At 43.7% G+C, this 16,697-nt stretch overlaps 1 long non-coding RNA gene across 9 annotated transcripts in view; it reads right to left on the reverse strand.

Moving 5' to 3' along the window:
* The window catches only part of LOC146870241 (uncharacterized), a 279,741-nt gene that overhangs the window by 155,435 nt on the left and 107,609 nt on the right, over window positions 1–16,697 (reverse strand). For all 9 annotated transcript variants that reach the window (XR_014970083.1, XR_014970069.1, XR_014970070.1 and 6 more), the window contains exon 3: window positions 183–413. This is a non-coding gene — a long non-coding RNA (uncharacterized LOC146870241). The remainder of the gene's footprint in view (window positions 1–182; window positions 414–16,697) is intronic.

Below are 16,697 nucleotides of genomic sequence, written 5' to 3' on the forward strand. Positions count from 1 at the left end.
GGAGTAGGGCTCACAGCATCAAGTGGGACAATGTATATTGTGTGCAGCTCTGAGTGCATGGGGTCACTGTGCACTGACCTGCCAAAAAACCATATGCGCTCCGCACAAACATTTAATGTTGCACACAAAATAATGAAAATTTACTTAACTTCTTTTGTTTTATTAACCAACTAGTATCTCACCTTCAGGAGTTCCCATGCCGGCGCCTCACACTTCTTTTCTATCTCCGTTATCAGGGCCAGGGGAGAGGTGATTTGATTGGACAGTTTGGTGATATTTGCATTTTCTATCATGGTCATTTTCTTCTCCATCTCCTCCAGTCTTCTGTGCAGTGCTTGCTCATTTTCTTTCAGGAGCTGCCACAGCTTTTCAAACTCAGATTGAATTTACGTCTTCTCAGTTCTTAGCTTGTTCTGTCAGAAGCAAAGAAAAGCTGGTTATATATTAAAAAGCTTTCTTCAAGCCGTCCTTAGAGTCGGAGTTCAGCAGGAGGGTGGAGGGTGGAGGGTTTGATAGTTCCTTAAAAAAATCAGACCACTAATGTGCTTTTCCTAATTTCTGAACTGCAATCTCTTACTATCTTCCCTTCTACCGTCTTCCATCCTTCTCACACTCCTGCCCTCCCCCTTCCCTCCGACACCTCATGAACTGTACAGAGGTCAGAATTTGTGAAGCTGCAGAGAAGCCTGATCCATGGAGAGAGTGCAAGGAAGGAAACCCACCGCAGGCAGAGTCAGTCAAAGACCCAGAGACGGGCTGAGTGGAGAGACTGGCCTAAGTCAAAAGATGATGTAAAAGAAGGGGTGCCAGGAAGTTTCATCCCTTGGGAGGGAAGACACAAGATTTGGGGAGTGCGGGCTGCCCCTGTCCTGCCACCACAATGGATGTGCTCGCCCAGAAGGAGACGCTGAGGGGGTGTCCTACAATGGCGCTCATTCAGATGGTGGGGAGTCACTGATGTGGTAATTTCACGTTCAAAATCATAAAGAAAGTATGTGCATTCTTTTACAAAATGGAGAATTACCAGACAAATCAACGTTTCTGCAGGTAATTCAGCGTTTCCAATTGAAGATGAGTGAGGAAATTGGTTAGACATCTTATCCGATCCCAAGATAAGAGGCTGTGAGGTATGTCACACTGTGGCTCACAGCAGGAGCCTGTGTGTTATCAGGTGAGGTATGACACACTGAAGCTTAGATCAGGAACCTGTGTGTTATCAGATGAGGCATGTCTCGTCCCAGTAGGAATAGGAAGGTTTCAGCAGTGGAGAGAGGTGTGTTTCTCTTGCGTCACCAAAAATGACTGGAGTCAGATATTTTGTGGAGTTGGATATGCCTCCACTGCTGGTAGGAGGTTGTGCTACTGAACGTGTCACTAGTATACAGGTAGAAGGTTGTGCTCCTGTGATGTGACACCAGTCCTGGTAGTGTTGTGCTCTTGTATTGTGTCACTAGTCCTGGCAGAGGGTTGCACTTCTTAGCTCTCTCCTTGGTAGAGGGTTGTGGCTTTGTATTGGCAGTGCTAATAAGGAATGTGTTCCTGAGTTGTGTGAAACTGTAATGTTATACCTCCTGTAATGTTATAGCTCCTGTTATAGCTCCTTGAAGCCCAGAACAGTACCTGTTTGGTGCCCTGGAGAGGCATGCCAAGCGTGCCCTCATAGCAGCGATTGTGAAGAAAAGAGCAACCTGTCAGTTTGTGTACCGCCGTAATAAATAGAGGTACACAAACTGACTGCCAGGTTGCTCTTTTCTTCATAATTATAATTATACGTTCATACCCGGCGTCGCTTTTTGGGACGATAACCCCCCTTTTTGTGCCTCATAACAGAGATGACACTACTTCCCATGTCCTGAGTTAGCCACTTAATGTGGTGGTGGGAGCGTACCCAGTTTTGTGGATCATTAGTTATGACCAGACCTCTTACCTGTGTCCACTGAGAGTGCAGTCTGCTTTACTGCTTTGTTGTGAGTCCCAGGCTCCTGCACTAACCTTCCGTGTGCTTGTCCTGTGCACGTAGTACAGTGGATGTGCAGCATGTGTGGTAATAGGAATCTGTGTATAGTGAGAGTCTGAGTATTGGGGCCAGTGCATCTATTTTGTATCCCTCTGGCACAAGGTGGAGGGTGGATACAGCTTCTAAAGACAATCAAAGTGTATCGGCTGCTTTCCTGTGGCTTGAGGGTGGAGATCCAGACACTAAAGTGAGTGAGGATGGACCAGGACTCCATCTGAAAATTAAGTTTAAGTCCTTGTCAGCAAAGGGCTGCTTATTAGCTCTTCCTGCACACTGCCATTTAGTAGATGGTAGGGAGGGGGGTGGATAAGCAGATTCTGTTCCTAGGACATTAATTTTCTATGTAGAACCCGTCCTTTCATCTGACCCACATTACAGCTTCAGGAAGGCTGATGACAGTCAGGTGAAGAGATCTCACACTTCATTGTGATCCTGTTTTGGATACTCCTGCTGAAGCCGGCATCACTGCTGCCTCTTGTGATTGTCATCACCGCGCACAAAGGCTGTGTCTGAGAGACATACACAAAATGACATTTGAAAGAGAATCTGACTAAACCAGTTTCAAAGCTTTAGAGGGTGGATCTGGTTCCCATGTCTGCAAAAGGAGTGTAATAAAGTAGGACCCAATTGACCCCACTTTGTTGGAATTCCAAGTTCTTCTTGACAAATGACAGCAGTGCTTTGTACGATACTTGTATTGCTGTGTGACCAGGACTGATGTCTGCATAACATCAGTCTCCCAGAGGTGTGGGAACATCACCTGAAGTTTGCACTGGTTGCTGGAAGAGCCAAGGGTCAGTCTAGCACCTAGAAGCCTGCCTGGTGAGAGAAGGAGAGAGTCCTGTGATGAAAGAGAACAGCCTGTCCAAGATAGAGAAAGTTGAAAGTTGACTGCTGGTCGGAGAGAGGACAGGAGCGCTCTGTGTGGTGTGGGTCCCCCAGAGCAGTTCCCATAGTGAGCTGTACCAAACCATTCAAAGGAGAATTAACATTGCGTCATCGGTGCCTGATGTCAGAACGGCCCTTAGAAGACCCACCATCAACGATCACTGATCAGGGCTGGAAAGTGGCACCTGCCTATGACAACCATTTGCTGATGACTTGACCCTGAGGCTCCAAATTTTATCAATGAACATCTGTGTGCAACTGTCCTAGACCATAACTGTCAAAGACAAGTGGCGCCGTGGAGACCTGACGAACTGATTAGCGCTGGCAGTCCTGGCTCAAATGAGGTTGCCCTACAGCTCCGCACAACTGAAGCCTGTGCTATAGGAACGGGTACTCTGGGCAGACCACCACCGAATAGGTATAGCAGGGCAGAGAAACCTGCAGTCTGAGCAATATCGTTTTTACCCATGTGACTCTTAGAGGCAAAAGCCAGTGAACTGATCTACAGAGTAGCCAGTTAGGTAACCCAGAGTCTGTGCTTGATTAATAACTATGCCAATATGACATACCGGGGAGCAACGTCCTGAGAAATCCTACAGAGGGTAGAGGCCACCACAGGTCTGCTGCGCTATTCTGGGGATGGTTCAGTGCAACCCAGTAATTGTACCCGGTGGTATTATTTTGTTGTGAGTTTAAAAGATTTTCTTTCTTACTAAAAAAAAATGCTGTGCTAGACATAACTTTATTGTGTCTGTTGGTTGATTGTTGAGTTCTGAGTGCCTGCCGCGCCCTCTACCTCCGTCAGAAGCCTTTGACTGCTCGAACTTGCTATCCTGGGAGTCAAGTGCAGAAAGGGATTTCCTTGGCCTGTTTTGGAGCCATAGTAGGACTGACCCCAGGACACTAGAAGCAAACAACCTAAACCAACATGATCATTAGCCCCTCTCTGACCTCTCCCCCTCCTCCCCCTGATTGTGGTCTGGCAGTGCTCAAACCCTGAGCCTGGTGCACTATGATCTGGCGCACAGTGTTTTACAGCTAAGAACGGGAACTCAGGTGAGAATACTATGAGGGGGTCTAGCGACAAGCGAGGTAACAACCACTAAACAATGAACCGTGTACATCAGGAAAAACACTTAACGAAAATTGGGGGAGAGTTTATCAGATATCATGAAATGTTTATGGCAAGGACACCTTTGTTACCTTTATCACTATAGATACACCTGTTCAACACTTATATATTGCAAGCAATGGCAGTGTCAGAGTGGTGATAAATATGCACTATTGCTGATGGTGCATCCACGTTACAGGCCTGCCCTTTCTTCCATTCTGAGGCAGGGTTAAGTGCACTAGTTTTCCTGGGACATTACAATCAGCTGTGGCCTATCCCTGTAAGAGAAATCTAATGAAGGCACAAAAACTGACACATCAAACTGAGACCGATTAATAAGACTGTTGCAGGAAAACCTTGCAATGAGGATTGAGCAGAACAGAGAATGTCGAAAGTCAGTGGCTGAAGCTGAACTCTGCCCATGTAATTTCTAGAATTAGAAATGCATATGTCCTGAAGAAGGGAATGTACATGTCCCGAAATATGCTAAGATTAGAGGGCATTTGGTTTAGATGAACTATTTGTGGGTTAAAACTCATCTATACAATGTTGGAGTTTCCATGCTCGCTTTATAACTTGAATTCTGTTGGATGTTCCGTGGTTTGATGATTTATATACAATACCGCAGCATGATTACATTGCTAAAACCTTTGTTTAGGAAGGGCCTTGCTCCAGTCTGGCTCAGTCTGATGGATGCATAGATAACTCCAGATCCATACATACACACATCCACAGAGGTACACACTGATACAGATGCACACATTAATTTGCAGACTCACACACAAATCTTGTAAACAGATGGATATCCTCAGTCCATTCATGCACAGACTCATAGGGACACACACATCCATAATATTATATATATATATATATATATATACATATATTACCTACTGGCGGTCGCCAGTAGGTAGTTATAGTTAGGACCCCTTTTCCATAGGAAAACCTCAACATTCTATTTTGAATAACTTTGGCGCCGGTCGATGAATCCTCGCAAATTTCTCAAAATAGGTGGGGCGCTACGCTCCGCTCCTACCCTGAAAGTCTCGGGGGGATCCGTCAAGCGGGGGCTGAGATAAAAGGGGGGTCCCAAAACGCGTTTTCCCCATGCATTTTTCCATAGGACCTTTAGAACGAGCTACAGCCCGAACGGCTGAACAGAATTACTCGAAATTTGGCAGAGAGGTAGTCCCTAGGTCAAGGAAGTGCCTTTTGTAGGTTTGGTGTAAATCTGTTCAGTAGATTCTGAGAAAATAGCCTTTAAATCAATATATATATCTGAGCCCGCTTACGGTACGCTTACCGTACGCTTACCGTAAGCGTACGGTGGCGTGCGCGAGCGCGATTCTGATTGGCTCTTAGATCTTAGTAAACATTCGAATCGGCAGAAACCAGGAAGCGGCGGCCGCCATTTTGTGTATTTCACTCAGAAAAAAAAGAGTGAAAACAAGAAAAGGGGGCAATGAGGAGAGTTACAGACCCCCTTACATTTGTGAGGGGGTCAAAGAAGGACTGTAAAGTACAAAGAAAACATTTATTGATTTTAAAAAAAATCACGGGGTACGCGTACGGTAAGCTTACGGTAAGCGTACGGTAGAAAAAAAAAAAAAAAAAATGAAAATCAGATTTAAGTGTTTAGATATTAGGGGGCTCTAAAAAGAGCCGTTGTGTTTATGAAATGATTTTTTAGTGGTACCTACAAGTAAGTACCGATGCAGAGTCTAAGGTTCAAGAGGAAGACTCTGTTCCCTTCATCATTGAAGTGCACACCATCTCCTCTATAAATGTCTTGCATGTCATAACGCAAGTTGTTGTGGTAAATGGCACCCATACCATAGTCACGGAGGAAAGCAGAAACAGATTTGTTGACGTGCTTTCTTGCTTTGTCATCGCACCGCTTCACCGCATCACTGTGCGCGCACGGTGCGCGAAGCGCACCGTGCGCGCACGGAACGAACTGCGTTAAGTGGGCGCGCACGCCACGAATGGCGTAAAGTAACTTAGCATTTAAAAAACCGTACAAATTCACTGAAAAAACCATAGGTTTCACACACGTTATAGTTAGGAATTAGCATTTAAAAAACCTTGCAAATTCACTGAAAAAACCATAGGTTTCACACATGTTATAGTTAGCGGAAATTTTACTGATAAAAAACCAATGAAATTCCCCCGTTATAGTTAGTGCAGGCAACTATAACTCACGCAACCGCAATCTTCTGCTGATGACATATGTGTCTTTATGAAAAAAAAATATTTGTAATATATGTATAGCTAAAAATGTATGGAAGAAGACATGGGCAAATAAGTGTCTAAATACAGTATTAGCATCAGCAGAGGATTGCGGTCGCGTGAGTTATAGTTGCCTGCACTAACTATAACGGGGGAATTTCATTGGTTTTTTATCAGTAAAATTTCCGCTAACTATAACATGTGTGAAACCTATGGTTTTTTCAGTGTATATATATATATATATATATATATATATATATATATATATATATATATATTCACAGAAAAAACCATAGGTTTCAGGGGTGTTATAGTTAGCTGCCCATTTCACTCGTCCAAAACCATAGAAATTCCTCCGTTATAGTTAGTTCTGCTAATTATAACTCACGCGCCCGCAATGCTCTGCTGATGATGTCACATATTGCATCATTCATGACATGGTCAGTGACATCACTGATGACATCACTGATGACATCTCAAATGACATCACTGATGACATCATCCACTGAATGTGGTTTAGTTTGAAATTTAAATATGTATTATATATATACCAATCTGTATTGAAGATTGAGTGGATATATAACTGTCTGGATGGAGGTTTTAGTAGCTGTCTTACTGTCTTTTTAAGTGAGTAATTAAAAGTGTCTCACTTAATACATGGATTAGTAACTAAACTATGTGAATGTGTGCAGCACTTTCTCTGTTGTTGTATAACATGCTGCCTCAGTTGGTCACTAACTACATGAGTGTGTATATTAGTTATTGATTAGTTGGGTGAGTATTTGTATGGGACACTGAGTTTGTGTGTGGTTGGACGGGGTGTGTCTAACTCTATGCATAGATGTGTGAATGGTTGATTGACTAGGTGTATGGGTTTAAGAGTGCATGTGGAAACAGTTGTTTGGGTGACTGAGTGTATTTATTTGTGTGTTGGTGAGCAAATATATGTTTTAGTTGTACATCTTCAACAAAGTAAAAAACATAAAAGGCATTGTATGTGAGAGTTGGTGTATATAAATAAGTTTGTGTAAGAGTCAGTGATTGTGAGAGTAAATATATGAATGAGTGTATAATTGTAATGGTGCTTTTTTAACATAACGATGAGTTACTATGTGTTTGAATAAATGAGGTGTCGTTGGATAATTGTGTAAGTGAGTAAATTTAAGTGCGATACATTTTTTTCATGAGTGAGTAGGATGACTGCATAACTGACTAAGATGACTGCTGATGTGTCAATGTCTATATATGTGTATAAGTGCATTTGATAGTGTTCTATTAATTAATGACTGCATGTATAGATGATTCTGTTGTTGAATGGGTAGTTGTGTGTGTAGACTTAGGAATCAGTGAGTGGGTATGTAGTAACTGGTATTGGTGTGTCAATGGTTTCAAATATGGTACTCTGTATTTTACAGTGAGTGATGAAAGGTTATACTAGTGTATGATGTGGTGTATCGGATTGTCAAGTGGATGATGTCATCAGTGATGTCATTTGAGATGTCATCAGTGATGTCATCAGTGATGTCACTGACCATGTCATGAATGATGCAATATGTGACATCATCAGCAGTGCATTGCGGGCGCGTGAGTTATAGTTAGCAGAACTAACTATAACGGAGGAATTTCTATGGTTTTGTACAAGTGAAATGGGCAGCTAACTATAACACCCCTGAAACCTATGGTTTTTCCTGTGAATTTCTAAGGTTTTTTAAATGCTACTTTCTAACTATAACGTCTCTGAAACCTATGTTTTTTTTCAGTGAATTTCAAAGGTTTTTTAAATGCTAGTGTGATAGTAGTTATATCTATTTTTTGTACTGATTTTCTACAGTTTTTTAACTGTTTATTTATAAATATTTTATTCATTAAATAACATTATACATTTTTCTGAAAATTGCAAAAAAATATTTTTTAATTAAAACTGAAATATTGATTAATTTTCTTGTTTTCATTTTTTATTTTAATATATTTATATCCTTTTCTTTTAAAAAAAATCCAATTTTTTACGCAGTCGCGCACTCAAAGTGTACACATCACGGTGGGTGCACGCATTCTAGCCGCCATTTTAGAAAAGTCATGAAGGATCCGTGTATGGTGTGCGACGGCTGCGTGTTTTTCAGTTACATCATATACATTTAATATCACGTGATATGCGCGATTGGTATGCGACCAGTCTGCGACTCCTGTTCCGCGCATTCGCGACACATGCGCATTACGGTACGAGATGTTTGCACGCTTGCGGGTCCCGCGTGACATCATATATGTGCTGGGGCGCGCTGGGTGCGCGATTTCCGCAAAAAAAATGATGTTCCAAAATGATATGTATGTGTCTTTAATATACATATTAAGGCAAGAGATTATGTAAGATGTTCATCAAAATAATATATTTGTACTTACAAGAAACGTATATTATTTTTAAATATATTTTCGCTAAGTCGGGTGCGTGCGTCGTGAGTGCAGAAAACCAGGTCAGCAGAGCTGCTGTAGAGCCAGAGAACCAGGTCAGCAGAGCTGCTCTAGAGTCAGAGAACCAGGTCAGCAGAGCTGCTGTAGAGCCAGAGAAACCAGGTCAGCAGAGCTGCTTTAGAGGGAGAGAACCAGGTCAGCAGAGCTGCTTTAGAGCCAGAGAACCAGGCCAGCAGAGCTGCTTTAGAGCCAGAGAACCAGGTTCGCAGAACTGCTTTAGAGCCAGAGAACCAGGTCAGCAGAGCTACTCTAGAGCCAGAGAACCAAATCAGCAGAGCTGCTTTAGAGCCATAGAACCAGGTCAGCAGAGCTGCTTTAGAGCCAGAGAACCAGGTCAGTAGAGCTGGTCTAGAGCCTAAGAACCAGGTCAACAGAGCTGCTCTAGAGCCAGAGAACCAGGTCAGCAGAGCTGCTGCAGAGCCAGAGAAACCAGGTCAGTAGAGCTGCTTTAGAGGGAGAGAACCAGGTCAGCAGAGCTTCTATAGAGCCAGTGAACCATGTCAGCAGAACTGCTTCAGAGCCATAGAACTGGGTCAACGGAGCTGCTTTAGAGCCAGAGAACCAGGTCTGCAGAGCTGTTGTAGAGCCAGAGAACTAGATCAGCAGAGCTGCTCTGTAGCATAAGAACTAGGTCAGCAGAGCTGCTCTAGAGCCAGAGAACCAGGTCAGCAGACCTGCTGTAGAGCCAGAGAAACCACGTCAGCAGAGCTGCATTAGAGAGAGAGAACCAGGTCAACAGAGCTGCTTTAGAGCCAGAGAACCAGGTCAGCAGAGCTGCTCTAGCTGACACTGACTGATTGACACTGACTGACACTGATTGACACTGATTGACACTGACTGACACTGACTGACTGACACTGATTGACTGACACTGACTGACTGACACTGATTGACTGACACTGACAGACTGACTGACACTGACTGACTGACATTCACTGACATTGACTGACACTGACTGACTACTCTCTACTACTCTACTACTAACTCTCTACTACTCTACTACTCTCTCTCTACTACTCACTCTCTACTACTCACTCTCTACTACTCTCTACTACTCACTCTCTACTACTCTCTACTATTCACTCTCTACTACTCACTCTCAACTACTCACTCTCTACTACTCTACTACTCACTCTCTACTACTCACTCGCTACTACTCTCTACTACTCACTCTCTACTACTCACTCTCTACTACTTACGCTCTACTACTCTCTACTACTCACTCTCTACTACTCTCTACTATTCACTCTCTACTACTCACTCTCTACTACTCACTCTACTACTTTCTACTACTCTCTACCACTCACTCTCTACTACTCTACTACTCACTCTCTACTACACTCTACTACTCACTCGCTACTACTCTCTACTACTCACTCTCTACTGGACTCTCTACTACTCTCTCTCTCTACTACTCACGCTCTACTATTCACTCTCTACTACTCACTCTCTACTACTCTCTACTACTCACTCTACTACTCTCTGCTGCTCTCTAGCACTAACTCTCTACTACTCTACTACTCTCTCTCTACTACTCACTCTCTACTACTCTCTCTCTACTACTCTCTACTACTCTCTACTACTCACTCTCTACTACTCACTCTACTACTCTCTACTACTCACTCTCTACTACTCTCTCTCTACTACTCACTCTCTACTATTCACTCTCTACTACTCACTCTCTACTACTCGCTCTCTACTACTCACTCTCCACTACTCACTCTCTACTACTCGCTCTCTACTACTCTCTACTACTCACTCTCTACTACTCTCTACTACTCTCTCTGCTACTCACACTCTACTACTCACTCTCTACTACTCTACTACTCTCTACTACTCGCTCTACTACTCACTCTCTACTACTCTCTACTACTCGCTCTACTACTCACTCTCTACTATTCTCTACTACTCACTCTACTACTCTCTCCTACTCTCTACCACTCACTCTCTACTACTATACTACTCACTCTCTACTACTCTCTCTCTACTGCTCACTCTATACTACTCACTCTACTACTCTATACTACTCACTCTGTACTACTCTCTACTGCTCACTCTCCACTACTGATTCTCTACTACTCGCTCTCAACTACTCTCTACTACTCACTCTACTACTCACTCTCTACTACTCTACTACTCTCTCTGCTTCTCACTCTCTACTACTCTCCCTACTACTCACTATCTACTACTCACTCTCTACTACACACTCTCTACTACTTGCTCTCTGCTACTCGCTCTCTACTACTCTCTAGTACTCACTCTAATACTCACTCTCTACTACTCTCTACTACTCACTCTCTACTACTACACTACTCTCTACTACTCACTCTCTACTACTCACGCTTTATTACTCTACTACTCTCTATTACTCTCTCTCTACTACTCACTCTCTACTACTCACTCTCTACTACTCTCTACTACTCACTCTCTACTACTCTCTCTCTACTATTCTCTACTACTCACTCTGCTACTCACTCTCTACTACTCTCTACTACTCACTCTCTACTACTCACTCTCTACTACTCTCTACTACTCACTCTCTACTACTCTCTACTACTTTCTACTACTCACTCTACTACTCACTCTCTACTACTCTCAACTACTCACTCTCTAATACTCACTCTCTACTACTCACTCTCTACTACTCACTCTACTACTCTCTACTTCTCACTCTCTGATACTTTCTCTACTATTCTCTACTACTCACTCTCTACTCTCTATTACTCGCTCTCTACTCTCTACCTCTCTACCTCTCTCTCTACTACTCTCTACCTCTCTACCTCTACCTCTCTACCTCTACACCTCTACCTATACACCTCTACCTCTCTACCTCTCTGTACATGCACACATATGCACATATATATATGCATATATATGCATATGCATTTATATATATGATGTGTATATATATATTCACAGAAAAAAACATAGGTTTCAGGCACGTTATAGTTAGGAATTAGCATTTAAAAAACCTCAGAAATTCACTGAAAAAACATAGGTTTCAGGGGTGTTATAGTTAGCTGGACTTTTCACTTGTACAAAACCATTGAAATTCCCCCGTTATAGTTAGTTCAGCTAACTATAACTCGCGCGCCCGCAATGCACTGCTGATGACGTCACATATTACATCACTCATGACATGGTCAGTGACATCACTCATGACATCACTGATGACATCTCAAATGACATCACTGATGACATCACTGATGATATCATCCAGTGAATGTGTGTTTTTCTGAAAATTAAATATGTTTTATATATGTATATCTCAAGGTCGATGGAAGAATAAATGGGTATATAAGTGTCTAAATGGATGATTTGTTTTTGAAAAATTGATTGTGTAACTGACTGATTAAGTGTATCATAGTGAATACATGGCTTAGTGAGTAATGTTTAAATATGTAAATATCTGTATCAGTCTCTCACTTTGTGTATAAGTGGCTGCATGGGTTGGTGAGTAGCTACATGGGTGTCTATATAGGTTATTAGTTGGTTTTTTGAGTATCAGTCTGAGTGTCTGCATGGTTCGGTGGGGGGTATTACGTAGTGCATAGGTGCATGAATGAGTGACTCACTGTATGTGTTGAACACACCATGTGTGCAGGACTGTATGGGTGGATGAGTGTGTGTATGGGTGTGTTAGTGAGTGAATGACTGTCTCAATAGTGTCTTTATGAGTAACTACATATGTTTTAAACTAGTATATGTGACTATTGGTGTATATATGTGAGTATATGTGAGAGTTAGAGATTGAAAGAGTTCCTTTATGAATAAGTATGTGTTTCTATAAGTGATTGTTTAAAAGACTAAGTATGTGTAAGTTTCCGTAGAAGTAAGTGTGGTGGTGTGTGTATAACTGTATATGCAAGTAAATGTATGTTTGATTCTTTATTAGCATGAGTGACTATGTGTGTGAGTAACTCTATGGATGAGTGGCATTGTGTAACAGGATGTATAGGTGTATGAGTACATATGATGAGTGAGTACATGTATGAGTGACTGTATAGGACTGTTGGTGAATGAGTGGATGTGTATGTGGATCTTAGAATTACTGAAGAGGTTGTTGTAACTGGTATTGGTATGTCCATTGTTTTGAAAATTCTAGTCTCTATTTTTGAATGTGTGTATCAAAGGTTATATTAGGGTGAGAGGAGGTCTGCCACTCTATCACAAGGATGATGTCATCAGTGATGTGACATGTGACATGTGAAGAAAGAAGAAAAAATGCACAGAAAGAAACAAAAGAAGTGCAGAAAGAAGCAACAGAAGTCCTCACATACGAAGATAAGTGCAGGAAGAAGGATAACGTGCAGAAAGAACAAAAAGAAGAGCAGAAAGAAGCCTTGTTGCAAAATCATCCTGTACCCTCAACTTTTTCAGACGGATACGGGTGGTAACTGAGTCTGACTAACCAGTCCTAGAGCCAGTGCTATGTTAAAAGACACTTAGAATACAGTGAAAACACCTACATACACTAGGGAACATTATGCGTTGGGGTCCCCCTGTGATTAGCATTACCTCCTCTGTAAGCCCCTAGTATATAACAGGGCATGGGGATTAAAACTACCTCTTAAAACAGGCCACAGGGCGTTTTTGCACACGTTAACTAAGGCCCCGTCCCCTCCCTTCACCACTGTGTAAACACGCCCTGTGTCCGTTTTTAGTTGGGAGATTAAGTTCATTTGAATCCTGAGGGTCCCTAGGGTCCAACTAGCCCACTAGGTACCTCCAGTAAGTGCCACAGAGCTGCGTTGCAGAGAGGTGTAAAAAGTGGCACGGCCTGGACCACCTCTCTGCAATGCAGCTCAGTGGCGCTTACTGGAAGCACTTGGTGGGCTAGTTAGCCCCCAGGGGCCCTCAGTATTGAAGGGAAATTATATCCCCAATTTAAAACGTGCCATAGTGCGTGTTTGCACACGTCACCTCAGGCCCCGTCCCCTCCCTTCACCACTGTGTAAACGCGCCCTGTGGCTGTTCTAAGTTGAGAGATTAAGTCCCCTTGAATCCTAAGGGTCCCTAGGGTCAAACTAGACCACTAGGTACCTCCAGTAAGCGCCACAGAGCTGCGTTGCAGAGAGGTGTAAAAAGGGGCTTGTCCTCAGAACACCTGTCTGCAGCGCAGCTCCCTGGCGCATACTGGAGATGCCTGTTGGGGGCGCGTTTGCAGAGTGCTGCACGGAGGGGACATGGCCTCCGGCACGATGCCAGTCTTTTATTTATTTTAATTTTTTAAGAAGGGGGGCTGTGTGGTTCCCCTTCTTATTCTAATTTATTGGCCCTGATGACCCCATCCCCCAGGGCCTGTCTCCTAATTATATTTTTTTGACCCCAATCCCCAGGGCCGGCCACTGTTTTTTATTATTTTAAAAAAATATATATTTATAGACACACCTAGGACATGCTGGACAAACCGTACGTACCTATCACCATGACGATTTGCGTGATATTCATTAAAAGGCGACGTGGAATGTATTTACACCACTAGTGAAGCTCTGACATGACTGATGCTCTACCGTGCCTAATCCCGGTAGACACCCTTGTTGTTTATTTATACAAACATGGGTAGCTATTGACGGGCACATTTAATACACATGCACACCAAGCCATTCAAAGGGGATTCGACAAAAATTCGACCAAAACTATGCAAGAAACCCTCCTCACGGTTAATAAAACACACATCCACTGCCGGATGTGTAATACTTTTTATTTTACTCTCTGGAAAGGGGGCAAACATCACTTGAGAGTCACAGCGCGCTCCTGACAGAGCCCAATGCTGTGTTACACCCACCATTGCCTGCCGAGTGCCACACACTGTTAAATGGTAGCAGCAGTTTCAGTCGATAACCTTTCAAGTATTGCCCGGCGGTAATCGCCTCTCATACCACTCGATAATTTACCAATGAAAGAGGCAGGCGCCGGAGACTGGAAGGCAGGAAACAAAGTTTTATTCCGTCGGAGCAGAACACATCAGATCAGACAGCAAGGTATCGTCACGAGGTGCTCTAACTGCATCTCTGAGACCTGGTCTCTTATACACAGGTTTATTGCTTTATTACACATAGTACATTCTTGAGATTCCCTTGATGCATGAGAGAACATCCCCTGAAGCCCCGGCTCAGATCCGATCCCACACATAGCTACAGTAGAAGTTCCCACCTTACCCGCAGTAGGAGATGGCTATCGCGCAGCAGGGTATTCCGCCAATTCCCGGGGGTGTGTGTGACCAGTCGGGTCTCAGGGGGTAGGGGCTTTGATCTACTGTAATCCCTTTGATGTGGGGTGTTTCCCTTACAGTAGGGGCAATAAACTGCATCCGCAGGGCTAGGTGATGGCCTGGGACCAGTTCGGACAATGGGGCGCAGAGGAAGGGGGTTATCAAAGGAGAGGCACGACCATGTATGGGATGTCGGTCGGATGTGGTTCCGTAGCAGGGTCGCGCAGAAGGAGAGGGTTTATGGCCCGTGTATGAGAGAGCGGGGGTGGCCGGCGCGCGGTGGATGCTTGCAGTGTCAGGGGAACGCGCTGGCGATTGACAATGAGCGGGGGAGAGAGTGGGGTGCCCAAAATGGCGACCGTGCATTCGCTGTGCGTGGCGCTGGGGAGAGGCAAGATGGCGCAGATAATGTTCAGTTTGCAAGCTAAATTTCCACAGTCCTCCCTTTTAACCTATCTCGACAGCTTGCCTGGCCGTCATTTATCTTCGTTAACCTTCAGCTATAATATCGTTAATGTCTTTCGTACATTCCTTAAAGATACAGAGTTTTTAGGGCAGGCAGGAGTAATCTGACACATTTGCTTATAGTTACATACAGGTGATAAAGTAGGCGAGGAGGTAGTACATACAGAGTTACATCAGCTGTGCCGCATGTCAGGCCCAGGGACAGGAGGAGGGGAGTTTGTTTGAGCACAAATAGGATACTGTAAAGCAACAGGATGTTTCTGGCAAAACAAGGGATATTTCATACATTACTTAAGGCCCAGACTTTGTGTGGATCGAAAATAGTCAGTATAGTCGTGTACATGGCTGGTGTTGTATGAATGTCACTATACAAAGTTACATTTTCTTAACTTCTCAGTGTACAGTCGGAAGTGATTGATGCAACTTCATGGAAACTTGATAGGAAGATAGTTAATATAAAAAGGTGGTTGGGAGAGGATTTTCAACTTTGACATGGGTTCTTCTTTCCAGTGTCCTTTTTTTTTTTATAAAGAGCCATCACTGGTAAGCTCTTATTGTTGTTCTTCTTTCGTTGGCACTGTTGAGCACCGGCGGTGGAGCTAAGGTCCAGCTCAAATCCAATTTCTCACGTTGCAGGGTGTGACCATTCACTGTTCTCCGATCACAGCCCCGTTCCTTAACACAGTTCACCATAGGTACTTTGAGACAGGGTACCTGCTTTTTGTTCGTCTGTAGGTAAGTCAGATTCATAATCCATATAAAAGAGGGTGAGAGAGAGAAGGGTGTGACGTGCTTCGGGATGCCGAGGGAAGAGGGGGTGGAGTGGGATCGGATCAAAAATGTGGACCAAGGGGAGCAGAATCTTCCAGCACTGGGCCCATCAATCGGGCCCGACGGGTTGAGACTTCAGGCACGCTGGTCAGTGAGCAGGGGGGGCCTCGATGTAGCCCTTCGCGAAAATGGTGCCTCGTCTCACGCCTTTTTTTCTTCGTAGCTTCCCCCTTGGTCGATGTCATAGATGTTCCATGGTCTGCAGCCAGGCTGTGCGTCACGTCCGACCCCTCCCTTCCGATGGCAGCACGTTATCTTCAAATGGGTACAAGAAACAAAAATCTTAGAGAGTTGGCAGGGAAGACATTTACATACTTCATCCTCTCTCCCAACCACCGAGTGGTTGCGGACATGCTTTTATCGGTTGCTGTATGATTGGTGTCTATTAACTCTGATGTTAGGGTGTGCGTTACTAATCTATTAATCATTGCTGTGGTGCAAGTTTCTGTGGGTGTCCCTGCCCATCGTCTGGCCCT

Source organism: Triturus cristatus, chromosome 1_1, assembly GCF_964204655.1.
Source record: "Triturus cristatus chromosome 1_1, aTriCri1.1, whole genome shotgun sequence".
NCBI classification, from domain to species: domain Eukaryota; kingdom Metazoa; phylum Chordata; class Amphibia; order Caudata; family Salamandridae; genus Triturus; species Triturus cristatus.